Genomic DNA, 26,485 nt, shown 5'->3' with positions numbered 1-26,485 from the left:
ACAATTAAAACTAATTTGATAAAGTCAGCAAACACACACAGTACTGACATTTATCACATAATGATTCAACAAATATTTACCAAATAACATTTTAAGAGAAGTCTGTTGATGAAAGGGCACATACATAGATTTTCCATCAAGTTATAATACTGAGTGAATTTTCTTAAATGTTTCAAATTACAATTTTCTAAATTCCAAAATGTTCTTACCTACCTAGGCTTTGTCAATAAAAAACAAACAAAAACCCAACCTTCTAGATTTTAACATATTGGCAATAAACCTTCGTAAGAACAAAGTTATTTAAATGGCATTATCTGCTATTTGTCTTATTCTATATTGCCATTTTTTCCCCACTGAGTGCTAATAAGTGCTTGCTGTTGAAGAGGTTTACATTCAACATCTGTCAGTTGTATCCAGAAGTAGCACCTACAGGGAACTGTCAAAGAGATTGCTATTCTCCTCTGTAGCACCAGCAAATCTGTCTCACATCATTTACATACAGATAGTTATAGGCATTCATCATTTCATTATGCTGACTGCCTCACTATTCTAATGTATAATGTCTCTTTAATGAGCTTCAAAAAATACAATATTCCTTGATTTATGACTGCTTAACTGAAAAATTATACAGATTGACAAAAACTCATCATAAAGCCTTTTTTGTGTTCCCACTACCTTGCACTTTAAATTTAACAATTACTCTCGATTTAACTCATGATCTGCTTCTTTGACAAAAGAAATTATCAAATTTTACCACACTAGGTTTCACAGTCATTGCTGTTTTAATAAATATACTTTCACTTCCATGAGAAAGCATCATAGAATTCAACAAATTAAAATAGATCAGTTTTTGTCCAAGAAATAAATGTATTGGACAATCTGTTCCAATATTATTATATGTCAATTACTGTATACTTCCTAAATTATCATGTGGAATATTGCTGTACTGGTCATGCAAGAGTGACTCATAAATGAGCCAACTTACATGTTCAAGTAAATTGAACTATGGTTTATTGTATGAACTTCAATTATTTTTTACACAAATGCTTAGCACTGAAAAATAACTCTGCCATTAAAAGCACACTGAAGTTATTACAAACATACCTAAAACACCAAACAGAAAGCTGAGAGAGAACAAGAGGCAAGCACTTCATTTGACTGCACCCAGGCATTTCAGTTCCCCCAGCTGCATCTCCCTGTGTTTATAGATATATCAGCGTTCCTCTGGGGACATTGGGGCGTGAATACCCAGGCTGAAAAGGTTTACAAACTGCTCATGGTGGCCATTAGAAGCAAGAATTTTCATGCAGTATGATAAAACTTATGATACATTGTTTCTGACCAATCCACAGCTGACAGTTGAATGCTTTTAGCATGTAAGAAAGTGTTGAGCTCTGGCTGAAGTTTCACCCATAACAGAGATAACTGCAATTTTTTACTCCCCCATCTAATACAGTTTAAGCTGACCCTAGAGACAGTCAGTCATTATGCAACTCCCTCCCCCCCGCTCAGCCATTCTTTACCATACAAGTTTTAGAAACATCTTAGCGAGACCTTTCCCTCTTTTCAGATGCCACTCCTTACAGAGGGTTCAAATGCAGTGAGTGCAGATAAACAAATGAGCACTGAGGTAACCTTACACTGCCTTATCTCAAAGCATCACTTCCTATTTCCAGATCATGAAACCAGGCTAAAAAGGCTATCCATTCAATGCAGTAGAGATGTACAGAGATTTAAGCAACAGATGGCAAGCTACATTCCCTAGATCCCTGCAAAAAAAGTCAACTTTAAGTGCAAAATCAAACAAAACAACAATGTAATACTACTAAACATTTAAAAGCTGCTTCAGTTAGGACAGGAAATAAAGTGCATAAATGACACTGAAATGTTTGACAATGACAAGTTAAATGCTCAATAAAATAGAAATTTTTATTTCCTAATTTTGGACCCACATTTTAATTCCTTTGCACTGAATATTCCAGTCAACATAAACATCTGAGTTTTAAAGAGCCAAACTTCTAAAGAATATAGATATAGCATCCCCTAATCAACACCATGTGTTTTTACCATCTAGGAGAATTCACATATCTACAGATTTCAACCATATAAAATGACAGCCTATCAAATAAGCCAATACAAAATTGTTTAAAAAACATTTTTTATGTTAATAAATCACAGTAATTCCATGTTGTTACTTTGTATGCAGAACTTATAACTCTGAATCCAGAAAATTAGTATGTCAATCAAATATCTGTTGCCAATATAAGGCCTTAATTTATAAACTTGGATACTTCATCAATTCAAAATATCTCAACATCTCCATTCATTCCCATAACAATAAAGAGATTTATAACTCAGCTTGTAGTAGCGATAAAATCCAATTTAAGAACTGATATTCAGTATTTACTAATCACAACATATCCTTAGACTGTCACTCTGACCATCTCAGAACTATCTGTCTGTGTCCCTTGACATTAACTGTGAGGCACATAGCCAAGGGCAGCCATGGACAATATTTATGCTGTCTGTTAGTGCTCATATTGTGTATCTCTAGCTGGAAGAGACTATGATTAGTTGTTATCTTAGTGGCACAGAGAGAAGCTGATAAGAACAAATACAGATACCCGTATAATCCCTTCATGTAACAATTCTATTTCTTGCTTTTCTTGCCTTACAGATTCATTATTTCATCTCTATAGCATACAGAGTTACCACTTCCAAAAACTGGCTAATAATGCCTGTGACTCATGATTTTCCTTTCTCAGTCTGAATTTCAGAAAAGGCAGTGGAGGAACATCAGAACAAGCTCTAAGCCTTCGCATTGTTCTTTCTTACGTGTGCATATAAATACGTGTAACTGTTTTTCTCTGGTAGAATATTAAATTAGCCATTTTCCTTGTAGAGTACTGAATTACACAGAAACCCAAAAAATTTTATAATATATTTCCCACTGATTGAGCCTACTTACAGGAAGGTGGTGTTGCAAAAGGATTCAATACTTCAATCAGTGTAGTCTGCGCATCAGAAGAAAATCCAGAGTGTGTTCTGTTCCTGTGATCAATTTTCTATCTTTCTATAGATACACCTAGGAAATAACCAGTACAGAGTTAGTACAACTAAATACAGAAAACAACATAAACAAAATGATTAGAAATTAAAAAATGAGAATATGTTGAACAATAATTTATGGCAATGTCCATACGATTATTCATCAATATGGAATTATAGAAGACAAAAGTTCCAGATTTGTCTTCATTTAATTCTGTAGTACCCAAGTGATTCCAGAGTTCTTCAATCTCAAGACTGCCAAGTAGAATCAAACAGATGTTATCATTACACCTAAACAGCCATCTGGTAGCCTGAGAGAAGAAACATAATGACCACAGAGGGAACTTGTCCAGCCGTCCAAAACAGCACAACCGTGTTTCCATTCAGCATGTAGAACAACTGGAGTATACAGAACAGATGAAGTAAACAGACATGTTTATTTTAACAGTACAGTTAATTCATCATTTTTGTCTTTCAGTAGAAACAGAAGAAGAAGCTTCTCTTCTTTCTGATCTTATTTACATACCTGGCAGAATTCTACAGAAAGTAGAAAAGTTAGGAATAAGGCATAAAGATGACCTGCCTTGGTATTTCATAAAGGGGGCAGGGTTCAGATGTATCTTCCCATCTAAACCAGTACTGACAAGGGCCAGTACTATTCCCTTTAAACAGCTGCAGTCAAAGCTGCACCACATTCCACATTAAAAAAATTTGCCCCAGGAGATAACCATTCTTACTTTATCTTACTGCTGCAAATTAATCCCTGCTACTTCTTGTCATATCTAAATCAGTTTATGCTGATCTCCTTTCTCAACAATTTTATATATTGCTACCCTCATTCTTCCCATTTCTTAGGTTCAATAAACTTGGTTCAAAGTCTTCTTCTGTTGCCTTTAATATTTTATTTAATTTAATGAACAATCAATAACCAAGTACATTTTATTAGTCGTTCTAGAAACTTAGAAAACTTGAGCCTCCAAGTGGTTTCACTGGGTGCTTACACATTATGCTCCTAAAGATCTGCAGAGATCAAGTGGATCTTGCTTCAGCAGTTTCTATCCCTTGTGCCTTTGCCACAGACTATCAACCCAGTAAACAGAAATTAGTATGTCATGCCTCTAATTCATAAAGGGTGATAGAGGCATGATGTGTTTTCAGATGTGTCAAAAGATGTCTGCCAGGCATTCTAGCACTTCTTGAGATCTCCTACTGCTGAAAAGAAGGAAAACACTTGTGAAAGAAAGCAAAAAATATGTAACCAGCTACACATGTAAGGGTATGGCATGGTAAATATGCTGTCCCCATTCTTCCCTGAAGTATTACAGGGAATTCCTCATCTTGCATTTGTGCTGTTAATTATTCCTACCTAGTGCCTGTGCTTGCTCTCACCAAAATTGTATGTCTATTATTTTCGAGTATTCCTACAATTTATTGTGATTATTTTAAACCTGAGTCCTGTCTTCTAAGGGACAGCAGCAAGATTAGCAACTACTCCATTTCCAAAATTACCAACAATGCCACAGAATAATATTACACCCAGTACAGACTTTTACAGAATTGCACTCCTCCCCCCAACCGTTACTGTGAAAATATGAGTGACTGCAAATAAATATCACATCTTTTTAACCCAAAAAACTTGAATACACTTTTAGTCTAATCTTATCTAGATCACAGTTCCCTAGCTTGCTTAAAAGAATGCCATGCGTAATTATCAAAACAGCAGTTTACAAAATTAAAGTCATATATCTTCTAACCCTTAAGGCTTGCTGCAGTTTTTAAAGAGATGGAATAGGAATGAATTATTCCCCAGAAATCTATGCTAGTTGCTCAATCTCAGTATCTCTTGTAGATGTGTAGAAAGAACAGTTTGATAATTTCAGGTCCCTCAGGGAAATTCAGGTAAGACAACTATGTACAATTCTCTGGATATTTCTTCAGGTCTTACTGTCAGCCCTTTTCTGAGCTTTTGAAATTTCACCATCCTTAAGTTCTCAAATATGATGTTACTATACACCATGTAAAAATTTGTTTATTCCTTCATGCACATCTTTTGTTGTTATAAATCAAATAGTCTTTGCACCTAAGACCCAAATAAAAGATAGTTAGTTTCTAGTTGAGTTTAACCTCACAGTTAGATTATCTGTATTTAGTTTTTTAAGAGAAGATCATCATTTTTTGTGTGATTAATCAGTTATATTTACTACAATTATTGTATTCTAACATCACCCCTCCTAGATTCCAATACTGACCCCTGAATCTTCCACAGCTTTCTATACAGAATCAACTAGGTTGGAAAAGACTCTGCTTACCTCACACAAAGAGACTAACAGAATATGAGATAGTTAATTAACTGTTTATGTTTAATTTTTAATGTTTTATATAATTGTATGTAGATTTGTCCCACCAGCTCCTCTGATCTTTCAGTGGAGATTTCCTTTAAAAAACATCTTTAGCTTTTTAGCTTGCACTAATTTTCATGCACAGAAGGGATTTTCCAAATTTTTGAGTATGTTTAAAAATGAAAATGAAGTCTGTTATGTTTTTAAATACAACTGATTTTCAAAATGGATGTTTCTGTTTTGGGACATCTATATTAGACTGCTGGGTGAAGCTCTTTAAACAGAGAAATATATTCATTAGATTACAGGAAGTATTTTAATTATAAGAAAGAACACAGGAGACAAAACCAGATGAATCTAAGACCACTCAGAACAAGTGTCTCATTTGCCCAGGTTCACCTGTGCCAGCTCACAGGAAAGATAATACAGGGAGGTCTCAGTTAACCAGACATGTACACATGTGCATGAAGACCTTCATGACATGGCCCATTCCTCAGCTGATTCTCCTAACAAGCTGAACTTAATAGCAAGTGTCACATTGTCTGCTGTTCCTTTACCCTGTTACAGAAACTGGTGAAGGGTGTTGTTCCTTTTGAATAAATTAATGAATTACATGTTCCCTACAACAAATGATTTTATGTGCCTTTGTTGCCCATATTTTTCAGCTTCTCTGCTACTCCAGCTCAGTTACGTCCTTCTTCCTTCTCAACACTTCATCCTCTCTGATCTATAAGCTTAATTTGCTTTCTTTAATATTAGGCTGGAAATTAGGAACTACAACTTTCCACAAGCCTTAGTGGGCACTGTATACTTCTACTGGATTATCAGCAAAAAACATAGTCCACTGTCTAAGAAAAGTGTAAAACAGGACAATAAGTCTAAAACAAATGTGCTGCTTAAACTAGGCCTTGGGATAGCTGTCCCTTTGGCATGTGAAAGCACGAGAAATATCAGCTATCCCTGGCGAGAAGGCTATGTTAACATCTGGATCTCATTTTAAGTACCAGATTAATTTTTTTCATAAGACTTTCTCTGGCTTCTGTGCTCTGTAATATCCCACCCTTAACGTATAAAATGACCCTAAGAAAAGCAGTTCAGCCCTGTAATTCTACTACTTCCATGATAATAGCATCCCAGATAAGGAATATCTATCAAATGTGTCAGAATATTATCTGTTCATTCCAGTCTCCTTTCTTGCCTTATTTTTCTTATCTTCCAGCAGCATGTGCCTGGGCTTCTACTCAACATCACTCACAAAGCTCATAGATAAATAAATCAAATAAATAAGTAAAACCTAAAAAATAAAATTTAAAAAATACCAACACCAAACACACCCTCACACACTCTTTCCCCTTTCCAAGTCTGGAGTTTTTTGAATGTGATTATTTCCTTTTCCATGACAAAACACAACCTGCCTAGAAAACTTTACCATCTCCTAAAAGCCTTGCGGTGAGAAAGGGAGGTGCAATGAGGTAGGGACAGGGCAGGGCAGGGCAGGACAAGGCATATTGGCTCTGCCTTTGCCGGGAGTAGCTGCGGACCCGCGGCAGGCGCGGGAGGGTGAGGCCGCAGGGAGCAGTGGCTGGAGCACGTCCATGGGGGCTGGGAGCGGCTGCACACCAGGGGCAGGGAGCCGGCACTGGGAGGTTACTGCCACTGCCCTGTGGGACAGCAGCTCTAGAGACAAACCATAGGCCAAGAGCGGAGGTACTCCATGCCTTTTTTCCACTGCTAAGGCTTCTCCTCAAGCCTCCAGGGTCCCTGAGCTTCTTAAGAGATTCTCTGGACATGAAGCAGCACCTGCAGGAGAGGTGTGGATCACTTACCTAACCCACTTAGACTTATGTAAGTTCATAGCCCTGGTGCACGGCATCCTCAGAGGTGTTCATGGAGCTGGCAGGTGTCTCTGTGAGACTGAAGCCTGTCCTTTTTGAAATGTTTCTGATGACTTGAAGGCAGTTGCTGTCATGCTCCTCTTTATGACAAGTAAAAAGCAAGATCCAAGGAACTGCAGGCTGGTCAGCCTTAACTTTGTCCCCAGAAAAGTTGTGGACCAGGTAGTTGTAGAAACCATTTCTTGCCTTAGCAGATCATGCCTGACCAACCTCAGTGCCCTCTGTGGTGAGCTGATTGGCAGCTGTGGCAGGCAGTGGATGCTGTGCATCTTCATTTTAGCCAGGCCTTTGGCACAGTCTCCAATTGTCTCCTTACCACAAAACTCATGAGAAACAAGCTGGACAAGTGGATTCTAAAGTGAACAGAAAATTAGTTTGACTGCCAAAACTCTGAGAACTGTGATGAGAAGTGCGAAGTCCAGCTGGTGGGCAGTAGTTTAGTGTCTTCATTAACAACCCGGATGACAGAGAGCACTCTCAGCAAGCCTGAGGATGGTGCTGAACTGGAGGAGGCAGTCAATACACTGGATGGCAGACCTAGCTAGTGGAACCTGAACAGGCCAGAAAAATGGGCTGACCAGAAGCTCTCTCAACAAGAGCATGTACAAGGCCTTGCACCTGGAATGGAAACACCCCATGCAGCAAGGTGAGAGGCAGGCTGAGGGGACAACTCTCTGGCAAGCAGCAGTGCAAAGAAGGGCCTGGAGGTTCTGGTGGACCAGTTGAATATCAACCAGCAGGTGTGCTCATAAAGAGTAGGCTGAGTGCATCCTAGCATTATTAAAACTTGTAGGCAATGCATATTCAGAACAGTGATCCTTTCTCTCTGCTTGGCACTTGTAAGACATATCTGGAGTACTGCACCCAGTTTTGGGCTACCTAAAACGTGAAGGATATCAACTTCATATACATGTGTATATGAAGGAGTATATGTATATGAGGAGTGACTCCAGCAAAAAGCCACCAAGATACTCAGGGTACTAGAAAGCATGGTGTACAAAGAGAGGGTAAGAGAACTGGGCCTGTTCGGCATGAACATGAGAAAGCTGAGGAGTGACCTTTCCACTGTGTAAAACAATTTCACTGGAAGACAAGAGAAGATGCCTCCAGACTGTCTTCAGAGATGCACTGTGATAGGACAGAAGTAATAAACACAAATGGAAACATGAGAAATTTCTATCAGATATTCAGGGAGGTGGGTGGTGTGTAGAATTACCATGATGGTGGTTAAAAGCAGCAACAGGTTGCCCAGACAGGTAGTGGAAGCCATCCTGGGACTGTTCAAGGCTCAACATAGCCTTAGCCACCCTGATGTCCTTGCATCTGTTTTGAGTAGGATGTTGGACTAGATGGCCTCTGGATACCCTTTGTGTCCTAAAAACAACTCTGATAAAACCTAAAATTACAGCAAGTGTTTATTTAGAGAGTTTTTGAAAATCTGAAAGACATTTAAAAATAAACTATATAATATGCCTGTTATATATTTAAAACAGATGGAAAGCTAAATTCCTTTGGAAATAGATATTGCTATCTGAAATGGACATACACGGCTTATGGATCCCATTGTGCAAAAAGCAGACGTCAAATTTTAGAAATTGTGTCATTCAAATTTGAGAAAAGTTGCTATTTATTCTAGCAAAATGCTAAAAAAAATTAAATTTGCTTAGTTTTCTTAGAAATACCTACTTTGGTGATTTCTTTCAACTTTTTAAAAATGTTTTCCATTCAGATAATTAAGGCAACCTTCAGACACATTTCATTTGGTTACAGATGTATCATTTGTGTAAGTAACATATTTTCAGAGTTTTACAAAATCATATTTATTGTTGCTATCATTTTTTGCCTTTTAAAATATGAAAGATATGATTTCATTTCCTAACAGCTTTTTTGTATGGTGTATGTTATAAAAAACGTGGCATCTCTAGGAAAAATATGTTCAATGACTACGGTAAAAATATGAAGCTCACTTCCAATAAGATCTAAGAGAAAATGCTGTGAAGAAGCACGAACCTGAAAAAAATTGTCATCTTAAGGTGAAAAGTATGCTTGCGGCTTGAAAATATCAAATATTTTATTTATGAAGAATCTAATCATATGTCTTTACTGCTGCACAGCTAAATATCGCACTTTCTGGATTCTTCCTATGTTATAAGTGGTCTCTGGAAGCCCACATACCTCACACATGGATAGTATAAAAATATGCAGAATGGCTTTTAAACAATATGTATGTTGTAAGAGACATGTATATGTATGTCAAGATGACGCCATAAAGAGTTCATGACCTTAGGGCTCTTTTCCAACCTTAATGATTCTATGATTTTATGATGCAGTTAATGCTGCCTGAGAGTTAAAGCAATAGCAATTTAATCAATATCTTATTATAAACATGATATGAGAACTTGTGAAAAAGGCTTGCTACCCAACACCCACAAAAATATGAACAATCCTTACTTGTAGACTCATAGAGCTTTTTAGAACTAAATACGTTTCTCTAAATTAAACCTTTTATGAAAATCAGGAGGAAAGTTTCTAGCCATTTCTTTCCCTTGTAGAGTTTTAATAAAATCCAGGTGACTGAATGAATCCAGCATACTCCATCTACTATGGACAACATATTTCAAGTACAGTGCTCTCAGCTGGCTTTTAGCTACTGAATCTAAAAGGTGTATTAAAATGAAACAAAATTTTATTCTTTCAAAGTTAAGTTCTTGATTATTGCAAATTGCAAACAACATGGTGAAAAGCAATTTAAAATACACTTGAAACTAATAGCACCTTCAAATTATGAAGTAAGACTTTGCTTTAATCTAAATTTACAATTTAGACTGATTTTTATCATATATAGCAAGAAATTTCAAGGAACTCTGGCAGAAGGAGAAAAATATGCTTTAATATATAGGAAAAAAGGAGTACTGCAAATGATGGTAACAGAAGACTTATTTTTTTAGATCCAAATATCTATAAAACCTGGCTTAATGTGCAGCTTTAATGTTTTAATGTTTACTATATTGTGTCAATTTAATGTAATTTACACTTTCAATACACTTTTATCTGAACTGAACAACTACTTTAATCCAGTAATACTGTGTTTCACTAACTTTTCATCTAAAGATTTTTGGGTGAATTAATTATAGCCAAGACACCAAATATAAACATCCTGATCTCACTAACACTACAGTTATTTTATTACCGAAGACCTTTGCCCACATGCAACAGTACATCATGATTTAGTTCAGCAAGAGTGACAGGCTACTCTTTATGATTTGACAGGATGTCACTGGAGTAGGTATGTTGACTATTTAATGGCTTTAGAAAGTCTCTTATGGCCTTCACTAACTCATAAAATTAACTTTCATTATCCTCTTGCATGAGTACTGATGACAAAGTGTAATCTTATTACAAGAAAGAAAATGTCTAATAGTTTCTTAAGTAAAATATTTTTCTTCAGTGATTCAATTAATAAAGTTTTGCCTTGCATGAATTATATTCAGTGCTTCAAAGCACATAGTAACCTTTCAGTATTTCAATGGTCTTCTTTTGGTGTACTGTACAAACCCTCAAAAGTGACATTGTCAAACTGTCACGAATCGACTTGATGCATGTCAAAGCCTCACTATTCAGAACTTGTAACTAGACACCTGAGCAGTAAAAAAACTATAGTAAATTTTTACTCTGTATCTTCAATACAATGTGTCCATGTATGCCTACCTCAGCAAAGCAGTACTAGCTCTTGGCAAAAGGCATTCATCTGGGCTGAAAGGCTGTCAGCAGCAATATGGTAGATGTCAATTAGAATAAAGTATGCGATGCAAACACATTTGCCAATTACATGCATTAGACCTCATAATGGCTGATGTCACAAATGTAGTTTGGTGATAAATTATCTTAAGGACAGTAATTACATTTTTCCATCAGTTGAATATACCCATTTTGAAGTTACAAAACAAGATCCACAAAGTCTCCCTTCAGACAACAGAAAGAACAGAAATGTCAGGGTGTATGGTTGCTTGCTAGCTGACTTTTTCCAAGTTAGACCCGGCTTGGGCTTCTAAGTATTTAACATAGTGTTGAAGAGATTGAAGAATACATAAGTAACCAAAAAGAGGGATTACAAAAAAATTACATGACCAGATCATTTGGATCCAGTCCAACTCCCCATCCAATATGGGGAGGATGGCATCCAAGATAAGAAGACATGAGAAAAGTGATAGAGACAGTGGCAGATGCATATAAAGCTACCTGGCAGAATATCCAGTACTGGCAATTTTTAGATCATTAGTTAGCTCAAGATGGGGAGTTGGCCTCAATGATCTTTATGGGTCCCTTTCAACCTGAAATAGTCTATGATTTAATATTTTCCTTAATGTTCAAATGTTAATACAAACACCTTAGTTTAAATAGAACTCAGAAAGATTCTACAATCTGTGGTATCTAAATGATCAGAACTCTACTTTTTTGCATTGAAAGCAAAGAAGAGTCTTGGAGAACTTAAGTTCTAAATCTGCTTGCTTTCAGTGGTCCATCAGAAAAGACATACAGCAGGATTTTCTCCTGTCCCTCTGAAATCAGCTTAGCTATGCCTCATAGACAGCTAGCTCATCCTGAGTGACAGCATATCCCTAGGTAAAACTTAGTAATAAAACTTGGACACATGTTGGCTTTATAAAAGAATAACACTGATTTAAGTGCAACTGGTTATGGAAGGTCTGGTTAGCCAAAATTCAAACTATATAAAAATTACATTTTCTAGTAAAGAGCTATTGTAAGCTATGCAACAGCATTTTAGTGAGGATGAAGTTCTGGCATGCACAGACATACGGTAAATAAGGCATTTGTAAAGAAAATGTGCTAAAGTCATGTAGTTTTTTATGAACACTTTGTCATAAATGGCAGGTGTGACCTTTGCAGGGGGATACATATATATACACACACACATACACACACTTATACACACATCTACACAACAAAACCAGGGTTTAGAGTCTAACAATGACAATTGCTGTCACAACAAGTGAAGTCCAGTAGGTATGAAAACTAACTGTTGGCAAAAAAAATTGGGTTAATTATTTCACTGATGAACTGCATCCATACAGAAAGGAAATTAAGACAATAAAAAAAAAAATCTTATATACAACAAAAACGGAGTGCATAAAAAACTGAAGTTAGGCCTGAAACTTCTAAACAAGTGGTTAAACAGAAATAAGGCAGAAATTATTTACATTATATACTATGTATTAACACCACTGGTAATCTATGCATGAGTGTAAATTGAGCATCTAAATTTCCTATATCATGAAAGGGAGAGAGAGTACCTTTAAAAGACATTTAAGTTTAGGGCTCTTAAAATAGCTGCCTCAAGTCTGGACAGCGTGGCTAGATCTCAATGTACGTTTTCCTCTGCTGTTCTTTTACTGGCATATTCTGATCAAACTATTTAAATACGGGAAAAGTCTTGCACCAAAACAAATACAATTTACCAGCTGAACAATTAATGAGTTTAGAAAAATATTTAGGTAGTTAAAAAAAGTAACTAGAAGTTATTAGAATAAGATTCAAAACATCAGGGCTAAAAAATGTTTGATTTATTTTGTGGGTTTTAATATGTACTAGATCTGTTTTAGTTCAGGAAGCAGAAAGAGAGACAAACAAGAATAAATTGGAGACCACTGTTCAGAACAAAAATAGCCAAAATACTAATTCTGAGCAAACTATTGGGATTCATACATTGCATTTGGAAAAAATCCAAATGAAAGAGCAAATATCACATAGCAGAGCTAGTGTACATACAGGAAAAAGCTTAAGCCAATTTTGAAATACTGCCAGGAAATAACCTTTCATTAAAAACTTGAGGTTTCCACAGAGTTTCTGTCTGTATTCATGTTTTCCCAAACTACTTTACCCAACACAGGTCTTGGTCACTTGTCTCCTCTATCTCCAGCATCCCCTGATTTTTCTGCAATTAATTTTCCAGGCTTTCTATATCAGCATGAGCTTATTACCAAGTAAATGACCATTTCTACACTTGTAATTTTAATAAATATAATGTGCATTATATTGATTATATGATAATTCAGAATATTTATTGTTTTCTTCTAGGTTCTCCTAAACTTTGATGTAATTTCATTTCTACACTAAAGTTGGGAATTTAGAAGAAAAACTTGATTTTTTTTGAAGAAAGTAGTCCCAGGAAGTCTTGCAAAATGCCTATTCTCAACTTCTTTTTGGCAGCAATGGTTAGTTTCTAAATCCAACTCAGTAAAACATTCTGTTGTTTTTTGGTTTTTTTACGAACGAGAACAGGATAAAAGGATAAAACAGGAAAAAAGAATAACCTCCTTCTGTAGAAGCCTTAACATATCCCTGCACCTGTTGTAGATCTCAGCCTGGAAAGAGAAGAGTGATTCCATGTTCAGTTTCCAGTTCCTACCAGATTTATATTCATACATTTTTAATAAGAGTACAAGGACAGATCTGCTCCTCTTCTTTCCATCCTCAAGAATGACTGTAAGAACCTGATGAGGGCCATTCCCTTGATGGATTTAAGTTACACAGCTAAAGGGGATTTCCCCTACACATTGTTCAACTTAGAATGTAATCAGGTCAAGTCAAAGTCAGCTGATGTTTTACAGAGCTTAATTCAAAAAAGTGACATTTTATGGATGAGTACATTATAACAAGGTAGAATGGTTGAATACTAGTTCAGTTTTTTGAGAAGGAAATCCAGCTATTTTCTTTAGATTTAAAAAGGGTAGTAAGATTAGAGGGGAAGACAGAAAGCAACTGGGTTAGCAGCTTTCCACCACTTGAGTAACATACACATAAGTAGGTCTAGCTTCCTGAATGTAAAATCCTTTGTCCCAGTTCTACTTAAAATACAGCATTGATTCATTCAATCACACTTTATCATTCTCAACATGAGCTTATGTGAACTGTTTGCCACTGATTATACTATTCTCCTCCAAAGAATACACCAATAATAATCTAACAGATTTTCTTCTAATTCTTGTTATATTTCTCCAGTGATATCACTTCTTTCTACTGACATACAGAAGAAAGATTTTATTAAAATACAGCCAATAGACTGCTGTGTTAGTATTGACATAACCTTCCTGGTTTCCTTCTATAAACTGAATCTAGAGAATGAAGCAGAGACAGAATATACATGATGTTCCTGAGTGAGAAATAACATTACTCCAAATGCACATAGTACCAAATTTTATCTGTCTGAAAAATTAGTGACATAGGTAATTTTGGAGAAACAGACCAGTGTTTTGGTGGGTTAGGGGACCGTTCATTCTAGGTACTTATCTTAATACCTCAGGGTATTTAAACATGTCTGAAACACAAAACAAAATAGAACAAAATAATAAACCCCTTCCACAAGAAACGCTCCCCCAAAAACCCCAAACCAAACACCAAAAACCTCAACCACCACAAATTCATTGTGCTTAGAGTTGAAACTGTGATAAAAGGAAAGGTCAGATGACTAAAATCTAAATTATTTTGATTAGGAGTCACTATGGTGAGAAGAGAAAAACTAAAGGAAGGCTGGTCAGTGGAATGTGGGTATCACCTGAACATGCTTTGAATATCCATGTTAACTTCACAGCTGGAAGAAAAAATACCTGTGTTTAAGTTTATTCATGTTTTAATATTCAAAATAATCTATTTAAGCTAATAAAAACCTATGGAGGCTAAATTATATTATAGAGCTGAAGTGATGCATCTGTGCAACACTCCATCTTAATTGTACAAATTCTTTTATCACAGAGGGCAATTCTAACTCATGGACATTTGACTCCTACTTTGTTTTGTGCTTTTTAGACTGCACAATTCTTAGACTGCAGAGTCACATATACCACAGTTTGTAGCTAAAGAGATCCATTTTAGCCACCTTTCTAACTCCTTTATCATTCTTTTTCAGAATGCCATTAAGATATAGTCTGCTCATGGCTATAAAAATGAGAAATCTGAAAATGACTGTATGTGTTATGTCTTGAAGCTATACTAAAAGTCATTAAAATTATCCAATAAAGAATGGAGTTAATCATTAGTTCCAGGTTTGATATATTAGTGGAATGCTCTGTCATTACAAGAATCTTTGTACTTTTTATAATCTATCCCTATGAAGTTTTTACATTATCTACAAAATTGGTTGTCTCAATGACAGGTACAGTCTTTAGTAAGGACAGGCAGTTTTTGCTCTTAAAATATACTTGCCTAATCAGGATTCTGTAGGGAACACTGGGCTATATATAGCCACCAAAATAGTTTGAGTAAGCACAATCAATCTAAAATTAGAAATATTTTGTCAATTAATGTTTAAACTATGAGAAGTTCCTTCTCTTTGCTCAAGGTATTATATTCTTGCCCAAAATATTATCATTTTTGAGTCATACACTCACACCTGGTGTATTTATATGTCGACTTCACATTAATCTGAGGAAGAATATATGTACATAAGTACTGCAAAGAAAATAGAAATACAATAAAACTGAATCCATCTACAAATTACATTCTGAAATAACTGTTGGTATTTTTGTTTCTTATATGTTCTCATTGTCTAAGAAACAGATGTGTCCAGGTTCAATTAACTCTATGCTACAGAATCAACTGGTTTGTGTAAAAGAAGTCCGCAAGAATGTGATTGTGGAAATATTTAGGCAGAAACTGTTTTAAAAAATATTCTCTTTTAGAAAGCCAGCTAACTTTGAATATTATGAAAAAGACAGACTTGATACCAAAAAACTGAACCTTCATCGCCAGCGAAAAAATAAATAGTCCGATAGACATAAATGTAGCAAACTGTATTTATTAACATGGATCCCACATGTCCTAGCATTGAGGTCTTAAAACACTTCAAATGTTGTCCCACAGAATTTGGACAGTTGTGACTATTTCCAAACAGTTCTACGTGCTTTACGCAGGTAATCTACATAAAAGGCAACACTGAACATTTAGTACCATGTTATTTTGCCAACAGTGATCTCAAAACAGGTTCATCATTCAAAAAAAAAAACAATAAATCTTTTAAAATAGGATTCTTATTTACTCCAAAAGTTAAAAATTTAAATGGATTGCATCACAGCATATGAAAGACAAGCATGTACTTGGCAGCACCCATAAAATACTTTTTTAAAAAAAGAAAATTCTTCTCCTTTTGCTTTTTTTTTAAATGGGATATTGCTTCCCTTAAAAATTATTTTACATGTTTGATATACAGCTTCACAGAACACAAAGGTCAGAGAAACCAATATGCTCTATTTCAAAATTTCATCAAAATTGATCATGTTAGTTCAGTATATTTTGTGACAAAATCATAGACACTGAGGCAGTCAATTGAAAATTGAGGAGAAGTTTAGACTACTAACACACTTTAAAGGCATCTAAATTAACTGACTAGAAGCTGAGAAACAATATAGATTTTTTTTGTTAATTTTCCTGAGCTTGAATATGATTAAGAAAGCAAAGAGCATATTAGAATGCATGAAGAATGACTTGAAAAATTACTCAGGAAATGTCATCATGGCACACTCAGAGATCATGGATACAATCCTCTCTGGAATCGGCTACACAGTATCGATCACCTCCACTAAAACACCTCGGTGTGAGCAACAGTCCAGAGAGAAGAAATTAGAAGTGAAATTATTCAATCTGTAGAATTTGCAGGTAGTCTTGAGGTAAAGAATATTCAACAACAGAATTTTACATTAGTGTGGATAATAAAAATATTCAGTCTCAAAAGTCTGAAAGAGACAAACATGAAACTTTGATAACCAGTTTTGACATAAAAACTAGATTTGAGGCAATTTTATAGGAAAAATACCCAAAAGATATCTAAATAATGTGTCGTATGTAACTCTCACTTAACATGAAGCACAAGCAAACATCACTCTTGGCATGTTATTAAGCACAAAAACCAGATTCAGTTCTTCCTTTTCTTACTCTTTGATAGTGTAAAATGATAGGAAGAAATTATAAATCAGTAAATGGTAGATTAATAATTTTTTTGAAGTTATGTCTAATTATCCTATTAATCTACATAAACATAAGTAGGGCCATCTATGTTTTGCCAGCACATATATATGATCTACTGAAATGTATTATTTTGCTAGTGGACCTGAAATATCTTTCGTATTTTCTATCCATATGGTTTCTTGAGTCAATATATCGGCGTTTCCTCTTACTACAATGGGGTTTTGAAATACGAGAAGTAATGTTGTATTTTCTCTGCCATTATTCAGCCATGTAGGAGTACTTAGGAGCCTGGCACTTAATCACCTAGAACAGAGTTGAGGAGAGTAGGGAATAGCCTGTGATACTCTGTGGTCATTGTCTCAAGCCTCTCTGATATCTTTCCTGTTATTTAGGTCACAGAAAGATGAATTTCCAACATAAATACACGTTTTATACGTACAGCTACACACACATATTAAAAATTTATATTTACTCTTGAAAAGGATGAGAACTTTATATTAAAAAGAAGCCCTTACTAAATGTGCGTTTCCTCTCTCCCAATGCTAACAGAGCCATTTAATGAAATCTTGCCCCAGAAAGCAAGATTTCAGGCAGTTCAGAGTACTCTCTTAAAATCCTACTACTAGTACTTCTCAGAAAACATTCAATTTCATTAATACTTCAAATTACAACTTTTCGCTGCTAAATATAGTCTTCCAAAGGCAAAATACTAATGTTTAAAAAAAATAAATCCTGTTACTATGCAGGCTTCTCTGTCAAATCACAACCTTCTATGTTTCTCTGAAATGTGCAACTACAACAGATAAGTAACACACACATCTTTCAATCTGTTATCTCACAGAATATAACTTCTCAAAGAACCAAGGCTGATCATATTTGTGTATGAATATGTGTGCTTTAGCTCATGGGTCAGGTACTAACAGTTACAGTGAATGGGGTGACATCAGACTGGTGAACTGTCACTCATGGGGTTCCACAGGGTTCCATCCTCAGCCCTGTGCACTTCAACATCTTCATAAGTGACTTGGACACAGGACTGGAAGGGATACTAAGAAAGTTCGCAGATGATACAAAACTGGGAGGAGATACTGCCTGCCTCAAAGGCAGGGAGCCTCTGCAGGGAGACCTTGACAAATTAGAGGATTGGGTAATCAGCAACCAAATGAAAGTCAACAAGGGAAAGTGCCGGATTCTGCACCTGGGATGGGGCAACCCTGGAAGTATGTGCAGCCTGAGGAATGAGATGCTGGAAGGCAGTGCCACGAAAGGGACCCAGGGGTCCTGGTTGATGGAAAGTTGAATCTGAGTCAGCAGTGGTACAACAGCCTGGAGGGACAACCGTGTCCTGGGGGGCATCAGGCACAGCATTGCCAGCTGGGCAAGGGAGGGGATTGTCCCACTCTGCTCTGCACTGGGGTGACCTCACCTTGAGTGCTGGGAGCAGTTTTAGGCACCACAACGTAAGGAAGATATTAAGCTACTAGAGAGTGTCCAAAGGAGGGCAACAGGGATGGTGAAGGCCCTTGAGGGAACACTGTGTGAGGAGTGGCTGAGGTCACTTGATCTCTTCAGCCTGGAGGAGACTGAGGGGAGACCTCATCGCAGTCTACAGCTGCATGGTCACATCACCCAGCCTGAGAGAGTTCCAGAAGTGTTTGACAACACTCTCAGGTATATGGTGTGATTGTTGGGGTTGTTCTGTGCATGGTCAGGAGTTTGACTTGATAATCCTTGTCCGTTTCAACTCAGCTTATTTTTTGATTCTGTGAAAATACTGGCAGCAGTATTTTTTAGTCTAGTTTTGGTCTATTTGCTCTATGATTTCAACAGTCATTTCTTCACTGTGAGGGATCTTTAACTAGGAGTTAAGTCACAGAACCATTTAGGCTGGAAAAGACCCTTCAGATCATCAAGTCCAACTGTTAAGCTAATGCTGAACCAGGTCCACTGCTAAGCCATGTCCTTAAGCACCATGTCTACCCATCTTTAGAATACCTGCAGGGATGGTGACTCAATCACTTCCCTGGGCAGCCTATTCTATGTTTGGTCACTCTTTCAGTAAAGAAAGTTCTCCTAATATCCAATGTAAACCTACCATGGTGGGAGTTAGGGGTAAAATGCTGTACATGAAAAGAGATTTTGAATTGAAGAAACATAACTGAAATGAATATTGAGGGCATAAAGGATATTTTTATGCGAAAAATGTAACATCTCTTGATTCTAGATTTTACTCTCTTAGTTTTTAGAGCCATCAGTACAGCAAGGCATGTAACACAAATCTCTGCCCATGACTAGTAACCACACAGTCCTCTATGACAAGGCCAGTAACAGTACCCATGCATAAATAACAAAAAGTGACTTGAAAAAGCTATAGAGAAATTATTACAGTATAATCTTACTTTAACCAGTTCAAACAGATTGCTTAACTACTCTTCAAAAATATTTCGCCTCTATATGGGCTCCAATTAAAGAGAAATCAGTGAGACAGAAATAAAGATTTCAAGAAGCTGAATTAAAAACTCCCACAGAGTGAGTTTATCTTTTCAGTCCTTAATACTAAAAAGATGAGCACTGAAGGAAATATAAAATAGATTTGTTTGAAAACTACTTTAAGGTTCTTTAAGCACTGTTTGTACCATTACTATAAACTATTTTCTTTAACAGTACAGTGCTCTGAATTCTCTTCTTCCTCCTGACAGCATCACATTGTTCTCATCAGTCTCTGCAGGACTGAAATATTCAAAATATTGGTGCAAGAAAACTACTACTTCAAACACCCTACTTGAAAGTAAAAATACAATAGATTTTTGGGAGGAACTGTGGAAAAAAAAACTTCACAGACCAACTACTTCACATGAAACGTTAAGTCTAAGTATTCTTGTCAGTACAGAGCATGAGTACTAAAAGTTGTGCAGTAAAGTAATCCATGTACAGAAAACTATATAATCATAAAAATTTCAGCCTGAAATCACTTTACTTAAAATGAAATTAAGCTTTAATGAAATTATATTCTTCTTTCATTGTACTTTCAAGTCAGTGCTCCATAAAAATAAATTTTTATTTAATATTTATTTAAGACAAACTTAAAAATATTTAACAGGAATGTGAGGCATGTTTCTTGTATCTTATTTTTTCATCTACATACAATAATTTCCTATTTATGATCAGGAACTATATATATCAGCTGAGGTAAACTACCTGAACATAGAGATATGTGCTAGTGGCTCTTTTCTTAGCAACAAGCAACAAACAGGCCAGACTAAAAAGCCAGTAATTTGCTTCATAAAAAAAAGAAAATTGTTCAAAGAGGGTACATGTATTGATATGTGCATTTTATTACAAGAACTTCACTTACATTAAATATAAAACAAATTTTAAAAAACTCATTGAATTAATAGTGACAAAGTATTTTTAAAGAAAGAATAAAACTTCAAATCTCAAATTCTAAACCACAGAAAATCCTTAGTTACAGTAGTAAGTGGTTATAGAGATACAATTGCCTGACACATATTTTTCTAGTGATTTTAAAGTGCTGAATGATATCTGTGTGAATTTTATTTCTATGCTGAAAAACAAAAGACTCACACATAGTAAAAATTACAATTCTGTGTAATGAAGCTTAACACTGTATGGCAATTATAATTTTTAAAATTACAACATTAGGAAAATTAACTGTAATTTTTCAAAAGCCATTTAATAACTTCTTCTTCCACATTTTTAGTGTATTTCATTTTGTTCCAGCATATTTATTTCTCCTTGACTGAATTATGAAAAAATGGAAATCTAAATGTTAAACATTCAAACATAAATATTACCCTGTGTTACTGATTATATTACTTTTTCTAATCTAAACATTAAATTAACAGGTCATGTTTACTTGTGTTTCCTATTTACTTGCTGAAGATAGAAATTTTAAAATTTACCTACATTAATGTTTATTCATCTAGTATTAGTTAATTGTACACAGTTGCAGTAGATCAATGCACCCAAAATAAAACTACTTAAATCTCTAGGGAAAACATTAAATCTCTAATTGATGTTTGAAGCAAGAGAACTGGCTGTACTTAATAGGTATTTCATCTATTCTGAAGTAATTTCCTGGGCTTCTACCTTTGAACCTGCAATAAATCTCTCTTCCCTCAGTCCCTCTTTCAGCACCTAAAATAGACCATGTACTTTTGGTCAGACTGATGCTGAGCTAAGAAGGCACCATAAATATCCTGGGAAGAGATGTGATTTGCATTAACACAGAAAATGAGTTACTATGAGATTTCATATTTCTAGTATTACCAAGTCTTTTTTTAAAGAGAGAATTTTTTTTTTTTTAGAGTTGGCAGGAGATCTTGCAAAATGAAAAAGGAGATCATAAATCGGATGTTCCTTACATCAAAGTGCTTTTCCTTTGACATCATCGAGTAGTTTCTACAGTATGTGCCGCTGCTGGCAGGTTAAGTAGGAAAGAACATTTTACACACCAATTGTCTAAGTTTTCTGATGGAAAAGTAATGAATGTATGGTTTCAGAAAAAATGATACTACCCTGTCTGAGGGATTTTTTATATTCTTCAGAGCATAGAAACTACTCAGGAGTTTTTACAGGAGGGTTTTTCTTTTTCCTGAAATGGTTACAGGTAGAGAGATGAAAATCAGTTTTATGGAGTGGCATAACGCAGGGTAATCCACAACATTCATAATCCTTACAATGGTTTCATATCCTTAATTGCTTTCCAGCTTTTTTCATTTTTTCCTTTAGTCAGTAATTTCTACAGTGATTTTATATTTTTTTGTCATTGCTTTTTTGTACAATCAATAATGATTAAGCCAAGAAAAATAGAACCACTTTTAATGTTACCCAGAAAACATTGCATTATATTAACTTTCCATCTTAAGAAAGAATCAGTCCCCAAACGAAAAATTGCCCAAGTTAAGCTACAAGATCAAGTCAGTTTTATATGCTTAGACTGGAATATTTTGTTTCATGGATATGGCGCTAGTACAGATCTGTCCACATTATTATTGAGACAGTATTCCTAGCAAAATGCAGTTTGGCTGCTTTTAATCTCATACTTTGGCAAATTCAGTAAATGGCTTTCCTCTACTAAATAATGAGGGATTTACATTCCACTATGAATGTGTAATTTTAATTATTTATTGTGGATATCACAATTACTTTTTTAGGGTCTGGTCACTAACATGACATAGTGAAATCAGTATGATTATGTTTCTATACTGTAGTATGCTGTATTAATAGATGATGCAATGCTACTGTTCATTTATCAATCATGGCACTTAATTACTACTTTAAGTATTTAACCATATTTTTCTGATATCAGAAAAATCAGCTCCATGTAAAGGTTCATGCGTGCTGTCCATATGAGAACTTGTTTCAGAATGTGAAAATCAGCATCATTCCTTCTGATGAATGACTGAGAATGAAGGAGAAACTATATCACAATTCTATTTCTAAGGATCTTTCTGTGAACTTGAAAGACAATAGGATACCAGCATGAACAGGGAAACATCCTCTTCTACACTGCTATTGCAACCCAAAGGAATTAATTCCTAGTACTCTCACTGCTGTATTGTGACCACAAAGATATGAAGTACATACAGTTAGTCCATAGTTGGAAAGATACTTTAGACATGTGTACATAGTACAAAGGTTTCAGGATTAAAGCTATAAAGAAAATATAAAAATTTTGATCAATTTATGAACAGTATCAGAGGACAGGTTGCTCATTACAATGAAGCTTTAGATTAGGTGACTTACAATCCCTTTTCAATAGTGTATCTTGAAAATTAAGGTAAGAGCTTCCTTCCATGTTTCTGAAACACTATTTTCAGTTGAAGTTAACATGGCAAGAGCAAACAGACTCTCACTGTGTTTTTCAGCACATTTATTCTCAGTTCATACTGTGATTCATCACAGTCTGGGTGCAGTGATTTGAAAGTCCTATAATGCACTAATGCATTACTGATAGCTATTTTCATTTATTAAAAGCAGTACCAGAATTCTTAGAGCATTTCAAAGCCTTGTTCCTCTATAGCAACTTTGGCAGAGACCCTGACATAGCTGAACGTAGCTGAAACACTTTAACAAAAAAAAAAAAAAGAAAAAAAAAAGAAAAAGGCATCCACATGAAATGGACTCTTTCTGTTCTCAAGTTACTGTATATAGAAAGTATTGTCTGTTCTCACTAATTAACAGGAACAGGCCTCCTCCTTCCTTAGATAAATATACAATAGAGACAAAAAGAAAGCACCCTGCTACACAGCGCCCTCATAAGGGAAGATAACCACACAAGACATCCATCATTTATCCTGCAGTGTGAGAGAGAAAAATGACACTGAAGGAAAAAGGATATTGAGGACCTGTGGTTGCTAACTGTCCATGGCTGCAGAAAGAAAGTGAATGTCAGTGCTTAAGATCCAGAAACCATTTTACAATTTTTTTGTTCCTTTAAGGACCTGACAAATGATTGTAAGCTGAAACTAAAGATCATGTATGTTGCACATTGAGGTTTTGGGGGGTTCTAGGTTTGTTGTTGTTGTTGGTTTGGTTTGGTTTTTTCTTACATAAACCTCGACACTGGCATTACTCTTTTAGTATCACAAAACCAAAAAAAAGAATTGTTACAGTGGGCCACCATTATACTCTCCAGTAAAGACAGGAGGCCAAATTAAATTTTAATAGAAACCAATTCTTTTCATATCCATTAAGGAGGTGCAGAACTGTAGATAAGAAAATATTTACCAAATAGACATTTGCGTATCATGAACCTAAATTGGAAGAACTCAGGGTGAAAATCATAGCCCTGTGATCACTAGACAAGTCCACAGTGATGAGGCACATCTAACACCAGGTCAGTGAGGTGATGTTACAATTGGTAAAGCAAAGTGAAGGCCTAGGTACAGTCCTACAACACATCGTAGGAAAAGACAAAGGGTCTGAGCTTACAGCTCTGTCTTACAACAACACAGCTGTTTCACACTGCCTAACCCAAGCCAGCTATGCCAACTCCTGGGCAGCTGTACCCATGCTGGAGCTGGACACAGTTTAGCTCTGAACCTCAGGGCATGTGGGCAGGATGGTATAGACCTTGAGGGAGAACTTGAAGTGCTAACAAGAGCTCCAACAGTCTACAGTACTTCTAATGTTTCCTATTTTATAATATTTTATTTATTTAAGATCAAAAAATCATTGAAAAATATTGCAGCAAAAGTCTTGGTGTCTTAGCTAGGGATCTCCAAATACCAAATTCAGTCTTCTCAATTTAATATGTATTAGCATGCTTTAATGAAAGAACCTTTAATAACACAACAAAATCTAAGGAGAAGCCATCACATTACCTTTCATTCTGTAGTTTCATTAGGGTCCTAAAAAAATTAAATAATTCCTCTTTCAAAAATAACTTCAAGCTAGTAGCATTGCTAGGAAATAACTTCAGCTACATTTAGACACAGCTGCACTCAAAATGCTGTAATAAATTAAGATTTTATTTATGCTTTTACACATTTTGTCCATTTTGATTTAGAATACATGTTTATTCCAAATTTCAGAAGCATTACTAAAATTATCAAGATCTAAGCCACTAAAAAATTTCTGCTTACACCCAAACTGTATTATGAACCTTGAAGTCTGCTGAGTTTTTTCTTAATTTTAGGCATGATCCTGGTTTCTAAAACTGATTATTGATTTTGGTGTTTCAAGCTAAAATAACACAGACCAAATTTTCAGGAAGCAGACTGTAGGAGTTTTACACTGCAAACCAGTTCTATATAAATTCTATAATTTTTTATTGGTAGCAATTTTTTCTAGGCTCTTGGTCATGAGACTCAGAAATACAGCAACACCCTTATTTTAATCCTTTCAACTGTAATGCTATGGTCACTGAACAATGAATCAGGAAATTTCTTTTGAAATCTGTTTTGTTTGGTTAGACAATCCCTCAGAGCAAGATGGTGTATTTAAGAATACAGTTTAAAGCATATAATTCAAAGAAACTTAATGATATTTATTTCTTAATATTCTATGCCTTCTTTTTAACTGCAGAACACAGCTTTAAGCAGATTTCATTCATTTAAAAATAAATTTCTAGTTGTTTTAAGAAGTTTAATAAACTTTACAAAGCATGCCAACTGGCAGGCACAGATGCCCACAACGCACACACTGTTATTTATAAAGCACTTCACAAATAGTCACTAAAAAAACCCCAAAAACAAACCAAACCCAAAAACCTCACCAAGCAAGCTGACAGTACTCATTTAATTTGAATTCATGATTAGTGATACTTTCTAAATAACATAAAAGAAAGTTTTGTTTTACCTGCAGATTAAATGTAGCAAAGTAGAGTATATCCATGCAATTTAGATACAGGAGAAAAAAAAATTAGAAGGCACTCAAAAACAACTATAGGAAACCTCACATTTTATATTATAGTGTGTATTGTCATTATTTCTAACAACTCCAACTATTTAGTTTCAATAACACAGTATATTTATTTTGTGCCATGCAATCAGTTCCTACATTCACAAAAACAACATGGAAGTATGTGAATGGATGAAGCCATTTTAATCCACCATGAAAGACAAATGTTCTTCCCCAGGCTTCAACATTTGTATCCAAGTTCCTAATTGCTTTTCATGCCCTAACAGTTTTTCGTTTTACACTGATGTACTTTCCTGGACTCCTCATCTCTCCCCCAGGCCCAAAAATCATTATGGAGCTTTACATATTCTTTCCAAAATACTTATTTTCCCACTAATTATTTCCCTACCTCATTATTTGTGATGTTTCTACAACTACAGCTGAAATGAAACAGACAAACTTGCAATTTTATCAGTAAATTATAATCATATTATATAGATTTGGTCAAGTTTTTTTCAAGACAGTACATAGTATACTGCAACATCAACTTACAGGTAATATATTGCAGTATGTGGGTATCATATACATTGCATAAATTGGCTCTATAGTGAATAAACTGTAGTGTCTTTGTAAACTAAAATCAACAGTGAATCAACCTTATACTTGATGGAACCAAAAGGTCAGAAAAACCCAAAATGCAGCTGTTTGTTCTTACTTACAATTATGTACATCTGTTTGACTAAACATATAGGCTGAATGCATAACAGTGTATTTCATTGAAGGTGAGCTAGCAACCTATAGAAATACTGAGAAGAAAATAAGGAAGGTAAAAATATAAATTCTCACAAGTATTAAACA

General features: G+C 35.3%; 1 protein-coding gene across 5 annotated transcripts in view; it reads right to left on the bottom strand.

Moving 5' to 3' along the window:
- The window catches only part of TENM3 (teneurin transmembrane protein 3), a 1,310,258-nt gene that overhangs the window by 1,262,036 nt on the left and 21,737 nt on the right, over positions 1–26,485 (bottom strand). For 4 of the 5 annotated variants that reach the window (XM_069013797.1, XM_069013796.1, XM_069013800.1 and 1 more), the window contains exon 2: positions 2,969–3,085. The gene's annotated coding sequence lies outside the window, so the exon portion shown is untranslated. Of the gene's footprint in view, positions 1–2,968; positions 3,086–14,855; positions 14,892–26,485 lie in introns of all 5 variants that reach the window. The other variant, XM_069013799.1, reaches the window with a different exon arrangement.

This window comes from Aphelocoma coerulescens, chromosome 4, assembly GCF_041296385.1.
Source record: "Aphelocoma coerulescens isolate FSJ_1873_10779 chromosome 4, UR_Acoe_1.0, whole genome shotgun sequence".
In the NCBI taxonomy this organism is placed as follows: Eukaryota; Metazoa; Chordata; class Aves; order Passeriformes; family Corvidae; genus Aphelocoma; species Aphelocoma coerulescens.
The sequence above is the reverse complement of the archived record's forward strand: the minus strand, read 5'-3'. Positions and strand labels throughout refer to the sequence as shown.